The sequence below is a fragment of the Stegostoma tigrinum genome, chromosome 21 (assembly GCF_030684315.1).
Source record: "Stegostoma tigrinum isolate sSteTig4 chromosome 21, sSteTig4.hap1, whole genome shotgun sequence".
Lineage (NCBI taxonomy): Eukaryota > Metazoa > Chordata > Chondrichthyes > Orectolobiformes > Stegostomatidae > Stegostoma > Stegostoma tigrinum.
The window spans coordinates 36,596,644-36,610,822 of NC_081374.1; the positions used below are offsets into that span (position 1 = coordinate 36,596,644).

The 14,179-nt window shown below is 43.6% G+C and overlaps 1 protein-coding gene across 14 annotated transcripts in view; it reads right to left on the minus strand.

Moving 5' to 3' along the window:
• LOC125463012 (tetraspanin-18-like) overlaps positions 1–14,179 on the minus strand; it is a 128,065-nt gene that overhangs the window by 45,141 nt on the left and 68,745 nt on the right. For 4 of the 14 annotated variants that reach the window (XM_059653449.1, XM_048553617.2, XM_059653445.1 and 1 more), the window contains exons 2-3: positions 2,814–2,932; positions 2,255–2,341 (exon numbers count right to left, since the gene is read on the minus strand). The exons of 7 other annotated variants lie outside the window; for them this stretch is intronic. The gene's annotated coding sequence lies outside the window, so the exon portion shown is untranslated. The remainder of the gene's footprint in view (positions 1–2,254; positions 2,342–2,813; positions 2,933–14,179) is intronic. 3 more of the 14 variants (XM_059653447.1, XM_048553616.2, XM_059653444.1) reach the window with 1 other exon arrangement.

Genomic DNA, 14,179 nt, shown 5'->3' on the forward strand with positions numbered 1-14,179 from the left:
CATCACTCTACATTGTAAACCAGCCATATAGCCAACTGAGCTAAACCATACCCTTTACCAAAGTGCACACACCTATTATGGGATGTCGTGTGGCACGTGGTGTAGTGTTCCTTCAGAACTGTGAGTTCACATTCTATTCTATCACAGAAAACCCCACCCTCCCAACACTAGCCCCCTCCCCAAGAGATGATAGCCAGGATGGTGCTTTCATAATGTTGCCTCTACCATCATTATCCATGCCACCAGGATACAAGATAATATAAAAGTACAGCTTGCAATAGAAAGTCAAGTTCCTTGAGCAATCTTACTCACCAGCACACATTCATTTTTTCAGCAAGGATTAATGGGTTACCTTCCAGGATAATTGGCATTAAACCCATCTACATGGCATCCTTTATAATGCCACATTGGGAAGCAACGAAATTGTTCTTTATTCTCCTCTGTGAAGCAGCATTTGTTGGCCATCCCTAGGCTATTGCACATGTTAATTAAGAGTCAACCGTGGGCCTGGAGTCACATGTAGACCAATCAAGTAATGGTAAGAGGTTTCTTTCCCGAAAGAATGCTAGTGGACCAGACGGTTTTTTCAATAATAGTTTGACAGTTACCATTTCTAAGACAACGTTTTAATTCCAAATTGCTTAATTGAATTTCAATTCAACCAGATGCCTTGGCTACATTTGAATTTATGTCCCCAAAACATTAGCCTGGGCTTTCTGGATTAATAATCCAGTGACATTACCACTGGTTCAGACTGAACCTTGTGCTCGGTAGGGTCACCTACAACTGTGAGTTAGCCGGCTGCAGCCCCAGTCCATTGGAATGCACTAACAAAATGGTTTAAAGAAGCTTAAATTACATCACCGCAAGCATTTTCCAGATATGTATTTGTGAATATTTTGAAAAAAACCCAACATCTATTTCCTTTTGCTTTGCATCCTTTGCCTTGTCACCACCAATTTACATTTGACCAACTTTGAATTAGTAGGAATTAAAATAATTACACATTTGGGATCACTTCCCATTACACTATTTTTTAGACTGTAAGATATCAATGTAGCTTCATGGTTGCAGTTTGTTGTTGTTGGACTGGTAGCAAAATAAGGAATTATCACCAGTAACAGAAACATAGCTTTCCCAGGGTCAAAACACTAAAGGCTGAATCTTATGTTCTTTTGGCTGTGTCTGTTTGGAGCCATTGAGGTCTCTAGAACAAAAAAGGCCCTTCAGCCCATTGAGACAATGCTGTTCAAGACAACCACCTAACTATTCTAATCTCATTTTCCAGCACTTGGTATAAAAGACTCAACAACATTGCAGTACTCTGAGTCTGGTACCTCTAGCTAAGGAGTAGAAGTACAAAAATAGAGAGGTATGGCAGGGATGCGGCCAGTTTTCATGTAGGCTCTGAGAATGTGACTGCTATAACAGCAAGCAAACAGCTTGGTCCAGTCCACATGCTGAGTGTATGTTTCTGAGCACACAACGTCCTGTTGCAGCCCAAGATGCAGCATTTAAGTGTAGAAGAGGTTGGTACATGTCAAATTGGACCAGTAAATTCTAGAACAGAGACAAAATTGAAGGCTTCAAGAGTAGAAAATATCTGAGACATGTGTGAAGTGAGATGATGCTAAAGAGATAGAAATAGACAGTTTGAGTAAAGGTTCACCTGGTTAGAAGCTTATCTCCAAGTCAAATAGAATATCAAGTTTTCAAACAGTCACTTTCTGTGAGATAGCTGGAGTTTGTAGCTACACACAAAATTTTACAGGGGCCACCAAAGACAATGGTTTCAGTCTTCTCAAAATTTAATTGAGACACATTTCTTCTCATCCATTTCTGGAATTTGGATAAGCCATCTAATAGCCTGGTAATTTGGTGGATCAGTTGCATTGTGCCATGGTGGATGTGGGAATGATCAACATGTGAGTGGAAGCTTAGACTCTCTTATCAACAGCTGTCAATGAGAGTTACCATGTGTGTGAGAAAAACCACTCCCTCCTCCCCTGCACCCACCACCTCGACAAGTTGTAACGGTGCAAGAGCAGGATGGGAATCCACCGCACATGATATTCTGGTTGTCATCAGAAGGCAAGCATGTGCATTGCCACCTAGCTGGCAGAGACTGGGGGAGAATGGTTCTTTTAAGGTGTTTGTGCAACCAGCTTAGTAGCACACTGCAGTTATAGGACAAAGCATAACATAAGGAGAGTTGTTTGTGGGTTAACTTGCAGAATACTTATAAAATACTTACGTTCCAGGACCTAAGATGCAGAGGTCAGTGCTAATAATTCAGAGGTTATGGGTTCACACCAGAGTATTTTAATCTAGTTCAATAAATCTGAAAGTAAAACAAAATATAAATAGTGTCAGTATGCCAGAATTGTCAGAGAAACTCAGTTTGTCAAAAGAACATGATTACCAGGTCTGGCATTTACATGGCACCGTTTCCTCATCACTGTGGTTAGCCCTCAATTGAACTCTGAAGAATTCTTACAAGCCATTCCATTTTAAGCAGCAAGGCACAGTGAATGTCAGCCTTTACAGCCCACATCCTATGACTGTACTTTTGAAAAATTCCCCAAGTGGTGAGTTCTCTAGTCATGGAATTTTACAGCTCAGTGACAGCAACCATTTGGTCCATCACACCCATGTTAACTCTTTAAAAGAACTATCCAATTAGCACTGCAGTTTTACTCTCTGAGGGTTACAATTATTCTGTGATTTATCACCACCCAGATCACTGAGTTGTAGATAGGTACTGGATCTTCTACTACATGCAGCAAGATAAACAGCAATAGTGCTATGGGTACCTGCCATCGCCATGTCAATTAGGTGCCAAATCTGACAAGCTCACTTTCAGGAGGACAGCAGCTAAAGGCAAACTGTACATAAGGAAATTTCAGGTAGAACTCAGCACTTCTGACAGCATCTGTGGGGAGAAAGCAGACTTAATGTTTCTGAAATAACTCCACAGAGGCCATATTCCATCATCAAGTCAACCATTGTGTACATGTGCTCGGTACTTCAATTGTTCCAACTTCCTCAGAGCTAACTCTCAGGGTGAACAGAACCTCTGACACTCTTGTTTTGTATTTGTCAACCAGGGTTCCCTAATTGGGCCTGGTTAACAACTCCAGTCAGAGAACTCATATTCTACAAGGTCCACCTGACTCTACCGTTTCAAGTCCATAGTCCATTCTGTTCTGATAAAGTCACTAGACTCGAAACATTTGACTCTGCTTTCTCTCCACAGGTGCTGTGACATCTGTGGAGTTTCACCAGCAATTTATTTTTGTTTCAGATCAGCAGCACTTTCAGTTCTTTGTTTTAGTTCAAGGAATTTCAGGTTCCTTGTGTGTAGCTTGCAATGAATAAATGTAGACCTTTTAGGTGGATGAAAATTGGCATTCAAAGTGAAGAAAATAATTCCCATCAGATGTTAATCTCAACCTGAGGGGTTTCCAAGTTAGGTACTTCACAGTCCAGATGAAAAGTGTTGTCAATTTCACATCACAGCCATGCAGACGTGATGCTAGTTTCTATATGTATCTAATTTTATTCACAATATTTCAAAGTGTCTACAATGTGTTTCTAACTCTGGCTTCCAACTCTTTCTATAGTTTTATTTCCCTGTGGCTAAACCCAGGATTAACTAATTGAGCACCAAGATCATCAATAGTAAACGGACTCATAATTGAACACAGAGCAATGACTTATCCAATACTACAGAGTATGTTCCATCAGGAGAAGTTTTCAGCAAGTTGGAATTTATAAGTGGTATTGTAACCATAACAGGAGGATTCTCTCTGCTCATTACTTGAGATAAAATAGAAGAATAAAATGCTTGAAAAGAAGTTTAATTAATTCTGTAGAAAAAGAAACCAGAGGAAAACCTCCCAAAATTATATTAACTAAATCTCAAAATGATACCTTTTATAGTCTTTTTATTATTCATTCATGGGATGTGAATATTACCAACTAGGACAGCATTTATTGCCCATCCCTAATTGCCCAGAGGGTAGTTAAGAGTCAACCATATTGCTGAGGGTCTGGAGTCACATGTAGGCCAAACTAGGTAAGGATGGCAGTTTCCCTCCCTAAAGAATATTAGTGAACCATACAAGTTTTTCCCAACAAGCAACAATGCATTCATGGCCATCTTTAGACTTGGAAATTCCAGACATTCATCAAATTCAAATTCTACCGTCTGCCCTGGCAGGTTTCAAACCTTGGTCCCAAAACATTACCTGGGTCTCCGGAATAATATAGAACATAAAACATAGAACATTACAGCACAGTACAGGCCCTTCGGCCCTCGATGTTGTGCTGATCTGTCATACCGACCTCAAGCCCATCTAACCTACACTATTCCATGTACGTCCATATGCTTATCCAATGATGACTTAAATGTACCTAAAGTTGGCGAATCTACTACCGTTGCAGTCAAAGCGTTCCATTCCCTTACTACTCTCTGAGTAAAGAAACTACCTCTGACATCTGTCCTATATCTTTCACTCCTCAATTTAAAGCTATGCCCCCTCGTGATTGCCATCACCATCCTAGGAAAAAGGCTCTCCCTATCCACCTTATCTAACCCTCTGATTATTTTATATGTTTCAATTAAGTCACCGCTCAACCTTCTTCTCTCTAATGAAAACAGCCTCAAGTCCCTCAGCCTTTACTCATAAGACCTTCCCTCCATACCAGGCAACATCCTAGTAAATCTCCTCTGCACCCTTTCCAAAGCTTCCACATCCTTCTTATAATGCAGTGACCAGAACTGTACACAATACTCCAAGTGCGGCCGCACCAGAGTTTTGTACAGCTTCACCATAACCTCTTGGCTCTGGAACGCGATCCCTCCATTAATAAAAGCTGTATGCCTTCTTAACAGCCCTGTCAACCTGGGTGGCAACTTTCAAGGATCTGTGTACATGGACACAGAGATCTCTCTGCTCATCTACACTATTAAGAATCTTACCATTAGCCCTGTACTTTGCCTTCCGGTTACTCCTACCAAACTGCATCACCTCACACTTGTCTGCGTTAAACTCCATTTGCCACCTCTCAGCCCAGCTCTGCAGCTTATCTATGTCTCTCTGCAACCTACAGCATCCTTCGTCATTATCCACAACTCCACCGACCTTAGTGTCATCTGCAAATTTACTAACCCATCCTTCTACGCCCTCATCCAGGTCACTTATAAAAATGACAAACAGCAGTGGACCCAACACCGACCCTGCGGTGCACCACTAGTAACTGGTCTCCAGGATGAACGTTTCCCACCAACTACCACCCTCTGTCTTCTTTCAGCAAGCCAATTTCCGATCCAAATTGCTATATCTCCAACAATTCCGTTCCTCCGCATTTTGTACAAAAGCCTATTGTGGGGAATGTTATCAAACGCCTTGCTGAAATCCAAATACACCACATCAACCGGTTTACTCTCATCTACCTGTTTGGTCGCCTTCTCAAAGAACTCAATAAGGTTTGTGAGGCATGACCTTCCCTTCACAAAACCGTGCTGACTATCCCCAATCAATTTATTCTTTTCTAGATGATTATAAATCCTATCCCTTATAACCTTTTCCAACACTTTACCAACAACTGAGGTAAGGCTCACTGGTCTATAATTACCAGGATTGTCTCTACTCCCCTTCTTGAACAGGGGAACCACATTTGCTATCCTCCAGTCATCTGGCACTATTCCTGTAGACAATGACGAGTTAAAGATCAATGCCAAAGGCTCGGCAATCTCCTCCCTGGCTTCGCAGACGATCCGAGGATAAATCCCATTCGGCCCAGGGGACTTATCTATCTTCACCCTCTGTAGGATTTCTAATACCTCTTCCTTGTGAACTTCAATCCCACCTAGTCTATTAGCCTGTATCTCAGTATTCTCCTCAACAACATTGTCGTTTTCTAAAGTGAATACTGTTGAAAAATATTCATTTAGCACTTCCCCTATCTCATCTGACTCCACGCACAACTTACCACTACTATCCTTGATTGGGCCTAATCTTACTTTCGTCATTCTTTTCTTCCTTAAATACCTATAGAAAGCCTCAGTGTTTACCCTGATGCTATCCGCCAACAATTTCTGATGGCTCTTCTGAGCTCTCTCTTTAGGTCTTTCCTGGCTACCTTGTAGCCCTCAAGCGCCCTAACTGAGCCTTCACATCTCATCCTAACATAAGCCTTCTTCTTTCTCTTGACCAGAGATTCCACCTCCTTCGCAAATCACGGCTCCCGCACTCTACAGCTTCCTCCCTGCCTGACAGGTACATATTTATCTAGGACACAGAGGAGCTTTTCCTTGAATAAGTTCCACATTTCTAATGTGCCCATCCCCTGCAGTTTCCTTCCCCATGCTATGCTCCCTAAATCTTGTCTAATCTCATCATAATTGCCTTTCCCCCAGCTATAACTCTTGCCCAGTGGTATATACCTATCCCTTTCCATCACTAAAGTAAACATAACAGAATTGTGATCGCTAATACCAAAGTGCTCACCTACTTCCAAATCTAACACCTGGCCGGGCTCATTACCCAGTACCAAATCTAATGTGGCTTCGTCCCTTGTTGGCCTATCTACATACTGTGTCAGGAAGCCCTCCTGCACACACTGGACAAAAACTGACCCATCTATCATACTCGTATTCCCAGTCAATATTTGGAAAGTTGAAGTCCCCCATGAAAACTACCCTGTCTCTCTCACTCCTATCAAGAATCATCTTTGCTATCCTTTCCTCTACATCTCTGGAACTAATCGGAGGCCTATAGAAAACTCCCAACAGGGTGACCTCTCCTTTCCTGTTTCTAACCTCAGCTCATACTACCTCAGTTGACGAATCCCCAAACATCCCCTCTGCAACTGTAATACTGTCCTTGACCAACAATGCCACACCTCCCCCCCTTTTACCATCTTCTCTGTTCTTACTGAAACATCTAAATCCCGGAACCTGCAACAACCATTCCTGTCCCTGCTCTATCCATGTCTCCGAAATGGCCACAACATCAAAGTCCCAGGTACTAACCCATGCTGCAAGTTCACCCACCTTATTCCGGACGCTCCTGGCATTGATGTGGACACACTTCAAACCAACTTCTTACTTGCCGGTGCCATCTTGCGTTCCTGAAACTTAATTTCGGACCACCCTACTCTCAACCTTTTCTATACTCGAACTACAATTCTGGTTCCCATCCCCCTGCTGAATTAGTTTAAACCACGCAAATAGTCTTAGCAAATTCCACCCCCCCCCCAGGATATTGGTACCCCTCTGGTTCAGGTGAAGACCATCTTGCTTGTAGAGGTCCCACCTACCCCAGAAAGAGCCCCATTTATCCAAGAATCCAAAACCCTCCCTCCAGCACCATCCCTGTAGCCATGTGTTCAACTCCTCTCTCTCCCTATTCCTCGCCTCACTAGCACGTGGCACGGGCAACAAACCAGAGACAACAACTCTGTTCATCCTAGCTCTCCACTTCCATCCTAGCTCCGTGAATTTTTGCCTTAAATCCCCATCTTCCTACCTATGTCATTGGTGCCAACGTGGACCACGACTTGTGGCTGCTCCCCCTCCCCCTTAAGGATCCCAAAAACACGATCAGAGACATCACGCACCCTGGCATCTGGGAGGCAACACACCAACCGTGAGTCTCTCGCGTCCCCACAGAACCTCCTATCTGTCCCCCTAACTATGGAGTCCCCAATGACTAATGCTCTGCTCCTCTTCCCCCTTCCATTCTGAGCAGCAGGGACAGACTCTGTGCCAGAGAGCAGCAGGGACAGACTCTGTCAGAATGGTGCAATAATAACACCATTAGGCCATCGCCTCCCCTACATTCTGTGTGGTGTTATCCCATTGTATTGACCAGGCAAGCTAGTGATCACTCTGACCAAGATTGTCAGTTTTGTGCTGGTGTTGTTGAACAGTGGTTGGGAATATTATTTTCATTTAATTCTGGAAGTGGGTGTCATATCTATCAGTATGGATTGTGTTGGGTGGTAGATTGTGGTTGGTGTGGAGAGTTGCTGCCAATCCTCCTCTCTGTGCAAAGTTTAAATCCTACCTAAAATAACTAGCAATAAGAGGATAAACCAGAATTGAATCTTAATGAGAAGACACAGTTGCCTTACACAACAGTATGTTGCTCATGGCATGATACCAAATGTACAAATTATATTGACTAATTAGGCATTATTGCAAAGATTATCAGGAGCCAGAGATAACACAAGTGTATCCATTGCTGATGCTAGTCTTCAGCCAATTCACTGTACATGATATCAATTCACTGCAGGAGAATGTGTACATAGCCTTGACAACATTCCAGTAATAGTACTTCTTCTCCACTGAAGATTGGGTGGAGCTTAGTGCAGCTTCATTTAAATCTTTCAGAACCATTATCTTACACAACAGTAGGGATCCAATGGAATCAGGTGGAGTGTCACCTTATGATACTTTCTGAGATCAACTTCAAGAGAAAGCTGAGTAGTCAGGGTGCAGAATCACTAATGTAACCAATGTTAGGTTAACATGACAAACATACTCAGTATTTTCAGTGTGTCTCAACAAATTGTGTCTAACAATAATCTGGAGTAAATGAGAGCATGTTTCCAACACATGCACCAGGAGCTCTCATGTTTGGGAGAAAAATCCACAGCTCTTCTCTCCCAATTCTCACAACGCAACTAAAATATGCATTACACATTGCCGGAAAGACGGGAGAAATGGTTATAAGGGCGTGGCCAGTGAGTGCAGACGAGTTATCCCAACTTGAACCAGGATAAACCATATGAGTTTGAAATTTTCATGGAAACACATGATTCATGGAAACTTGCTGCTTCATTGAATGTAGGTTACGGCTAAAACATTGTGCTCAACGATATTCAAGTCTTGCGAAGAAATCGATCATCCTTCACAAAGTATTACAATTTGGATACTGAAGATAATGTGCCAGACAACAGCCAGATGGCTATGACAAATGATACATATCCATCTGCAATGACAGACAGTAGAGGGAAGCCATACTACCACATTCTGGTAGTTGTAGAAGAACTTAAACTAGTCATTTGTATGTCCAGCAAGATGTTATTTGAACACATAGAGACAAAATATCCATGATTAAGGTACAGATTCTAGACTGGAAAGGCATGTACCTTTAAAACAGTTACATGACATCACGACATCTAAAAGATATAAATTTACCTGCCTCAACTTCAGTCACTCTCAGTGTAATAGAGTCAGTGGAGTGTCTTCAATCAGTAGATATGTGGAAGTAATATCAGTAAGCATGGAACCCAGGCTTTTAGTTTAATTCTGTGATACTGTAATTGTATAACTATTTTGTGATACTAGTAAACTCAAGACATCTATCTCAACAAGAACCCAAATTTGTGGTAAATGTTGTGTGGACTTAGACATGAGTTAGGAAGCATGGACTGGGAGCAGTTGTTCCATGGTAAGGGAACTATAGACACGTGGAGATGGTTTAAGGAACAGTTGTTGGGAGTGATGAGTAAATATGTCCCTCTGAGACAGGCAAGAAGGGGTAAGATTAAGGAACCTTGGATGACGAGAGCGGTGGAGCTTCTAGTGAAAAGGAAGAAGGTAGCTTACATAAGGTGGAGGAAGCTAGGGTCAAGTTCAGCTAGAGAGGATTACATGCAGGCAAGGAAGGAGCTCAAAAATGGTCTGAGGAGAGCCAGGAGGGGGCACGAGAAAGGCTTGGCAGAAGGAATCCGGGAAAACACAAAGGCATTTTACACTTACGTGAGGAATAAGAGAATGGTCAAAGAAAGAGTAGGGCCGATCAGGGATAGCATAGGGAACTTGTGTGTGGAGCCTGAGGAGGTAGGGGAAGCCCTAAATGAGTTTTTTGCTTCTGTCTTTACGAAAGAAACCAACTTTGTAGTGAATGAAACCTTTGAAGAGCAGGTGTGCATGCTGGAATGGATAGAGATAGACGAAGCTGATGTGCTGAAAATTTTGTCAAACATTAAGATTGACAAGTCGCCAGGCCCGGATCAGATTTGTCCTCGGCTGCTTTTGGAAGCGAGAAATGCAATTGCTTCGCCACTTGCGAAGATCTTTGCATCCTTGCTCTCCACTGGAGTCGTACCTGAGGACTGGAGAGAGGCAAATGTAATTCCTCTCTTCAAGAAAGGAAATAGGGAAATCCCCGGCAATTATAGACCGGTAAGTCTCACGTCTGTCGTCTGCAAGGTGTTAGAAAGGATTCTGAGGGATAGGATTTATGACCATCTGGAAGAGCATGGCTTGATCAAATACAGTCAACACGGCTTTGTGAGGGGTAGGTCATGCCTTACAAACCTTATCGAGTTTTTTGAGGATGTGACTAGAAAGGTTGATGAGGGTCGAGCTGTGGATGTGGTGTATATGGACTTCAGTAAGGCATTTGATAAGGTTCCCCATGGTAGGCTCATTCAGAAGGTCAGGAGGAATGGGATACAGGGGAACTTAGCTGCTTGGATACAGAATTGGCTGGCCAACAGAAGACAGCGAGTGGTAGTAGAAGGAAAATATTCTGCCTGGAAGTCAGTGGTGAGTGGAGTTCCACAGGGCTCTGTCTTTGGGCCTCTACTGTTTGTAATTTTTATTAATGACTTGGACGAGGGAATTGAAGGATGGGTCAGCAAGTTTGCAGACGACACAAAGGTCGGAGGTGTCGTTGACAGTGTAGAGGGCTGTTATAGGCTGCAGCGGGACATTGACAGGATGCAGAGATGGGCTGAGAGGTGGCAAATGGAGTTCAACCTGGATAAATGCGAGGTGATGCATTTTGGAAGGTCGAATTTGAAAGCTGAGTACAGGATTAAGGATAGGATTCTTGGCAGCGTGGAGGAACAGAGGGATCTTGGTGTGCAGATACATAGATCCCTTAAAATGGCCACCCAAGTGGACAGGGTTGTTAAGAAAGCATTTGGTGTTTTGGCTTTCATTAACAGGGGGATTGAGTTTGAGTCGTGAGATCTTGTTGCAGCTCTATAAAACTTTGGTTAGACCGCACTTGGAATACTGCGTCCAGTTCTGGGCACCCTATTATAGGAAAGATGTGGATGCTTTGGAGAGGGTTCAGAGGAGGTTTACCAGGATGCTGCCTGGACTGGAGGGCTTATCTTATGAAGAGAGGTTGACTGAGCTCGGTCTCTTTTCATTGGAGAAAAGGAGGAGGAGAGGGGACCTAATTGAGGTATACAAGATAATGAGAGGCATAGATAGAGTTGATAGCCAGAGACTATTTCCCAGGGCAGAAATGGCTAGCACGAGGGGTCATAGTTTTAAGCTGGTTGGTGGAAAGTATAGAGGGGATGTCAGAGGCAGGTTCTTTACGCAGAGAGTTGTGAGAGCATGGAATGCGTTGCCAGCAGCAGTTGTGGAAGCAAGGTCATTGGGGTCATTTAAGAGACTGCTGGACATGTATATGGTCACAGAAATTTGAGGGTGCATACATGAGGATCAATGGTCGGCACAACATTGTGGGCTGAAGGGCCTGTTCTGTGCTGTACTGTTCTATGTTCTATGTTCTATGTTTTAATATATAGAAAGCCACAAAACACATCACCTCTGAGTATAAGGTTCCAGTTTCAAGACCCCTCCAGGACTTACAGTCAAAGAGCTGTACAACATGGAATCAGATCCAACTCGTTCATGCTAACCAGATATCCTAAATTAATCTAGTCTCATTTGCTAGCACTTGTCCCATATCCCTCTAAACCCTTCCTCTTCATAAAGCCATCCAAATGCCTTTTAAATGTTATAGTTATACCAGCCTCCACCATTTCTTCTGGCAGTTCATTCCATACACACACCACCCTCTGCTTGAAAACATTGTCCCTTAGGTCCCTTTTAAATGTTTCCCCTCTCACCTTAATCCTACACCTTCTAGTTTTGGACTCCCCCACCCTGAGGAAAAAGCCTTGGCTGTTCACCCTATTCGTGCCACTCATGATTTTATACACCCCTACGAGATCACCCCTCAGCCTCTGACTTGAGAACTAGAAATTTATGCTGCTGTTGCAACGCAATAATGTGAGCGGAGGTGCTGTCAGAGGTGCTGTCTTTTGGATGTGCAGTGATTGCATCAAAGTCAGCCAGCTGGACCTGGGCAAATATGTCCAAATAGAGAAGAAAGCTTTGGCAGTTATCTTTGGTGTGAGAAAGTTCTACCAATTGTTACAGATGTAAATTTGTAATAGTAACAGACCACAAACCTCTGCTAGGGCTATTCAAAGGGGGCAATGCCATGCTGCCCATTGCTTCAGGTCAAATGGGGCAGTGAGATCTCATTCTCAGTGCATACAATTACAAGTTGGAACATCATCCAGGAGGCCACACAGCAAATGTGAATAGCCTTGAGCTGCCTCCTGCTGGCAGTTGCACCTGTGGTGGAGCTGCCGCTAGAAGACCCTGTTCTGGTTTTAAACTTTCTGGACACCCTTCCGGTCACCGCTAACAATATCAGGCTGTAGACACAAAAAGATCTGGCCCTGGCAAAACTAAAACAGCTGGTGGTGTTGGGGCTGACAAAAGGCCATCACAACCAGAACAGAAACTATGCTGTATCTGGCGTGACCAGAAAACAATCGAGAACAGCATTTTATTATTGGAAGCAAGAACGATTGTCCTGGGCAAAGGTCACTGCCAGGTACCAGCTGAATTCCACCAAGGTCATCCAGGGGTGTCCAAAATGAAGATGTTGGTGAGAAGCTATGTCTGGTGGCCAGGACTGGATGTAGACGTAGCTGCATTGGTGAGACAGTGCCCAGAGTGCCAACAGGGACTGAAATAGCCTCCGGCGGCTCCCCCATATGCATGGGAATAGCCAGGTAATCCCTCGACTTGGTTATATGTCTACTATGCCAGCCCTTTCATGAGCTCAACATTCTTAGTGATTGCGGATGTCCACTCAAAATGCTTGGACTTGCATAGGGTTCTGTCATCAAACATGCGGACGACTATAGAAAAGTTGTGAGCATCTTTTGCAATTCATGGTTTCCCTGAGGTGTTGATCACAGATAATGGGCCATCATTTACCAGCAGGGAATTTCCTAAAGTCAAATGGCATTTGGCAGGTAAGAATGGCTCCGTACCATCTTTTGTCCAATAGTCTGGCAGAAAGAACAGGTTCACTCGATACCAACCTGTACTAATTCCTATTTGATTACCAGACAACCCCTCACACAACTACAGGGATAGCTCCAGCACAGCTGCTAATGGGGAGAAGACACCGCACCAAATTAAATCTGATTGTCCCAAGCCTGGGGTGGGGTGGATGGGTGGGGCGCAGTGAAATGACATCAGGAATGACAATTCTGGACATAAGTCTCCTCTAATCGGGGGAGAGAGTTTTTCTTCAGTGCATTATATTTGATGCCAATATCATGGAATAGGCCTGCATGTGTAAGAGACACATTCAAGGTGAGATCAAGCCCCATGATATTCAAAGTTTGGCTCAATGAGGCGGTTCTGAACAAGCACATGGACCAGATGAAAACTGCAAACCTTGCAGATGGAGTAGGAGCAAAACATACCCAGTCCCTGGGGACATCCAGAAAGGATGTCAGAATCCCATGGGTTCTCCCTTTAAGTTAGCATCAAAGAAACTTTGGAGTCTGGGATCGACGTGACAATATCACAGCCTCGATACCTTTACTGACTGAAGAAGAGGATGAATTTCTTCCAAAATGTTCCTAGTACAAGAGGCTGACACTACATGGGTAAGAGGCATGTTCAATATGAGGTGAGGTCCAGTAATATATAAAGTTCAGGCAGGTGTGATGGTCCTGAGCAAGCATGTGTACCATATGAAAGCTGCAAACCCGCCAACAACCTAGGAATAAAACATACCCAGTTCTTTAACAGTCTTTTCGACTGTTCCATAGCCCTCTCTGACATGCAATGAAGATACTGCGGAATCTGAAATGGGCACGGTGAATGTCACTGTCTCAACATCTTTGCTGCCTGAAGTGGAGAATGAACTTCTCTCGAGACACTTTGAGTGCAGGAGGTGAGCTGATGTGCGTTACAGGCTGCCTGTGACAGAGGCAGAGTTGGAGGAACCTGACCCGGCACTAAAACACTCCAGGAGGAGCTACAATAAAACAAAGACCCAGCCTATGTTCTCAGACTCAAAGGGGGAGCGATGTAGTGATG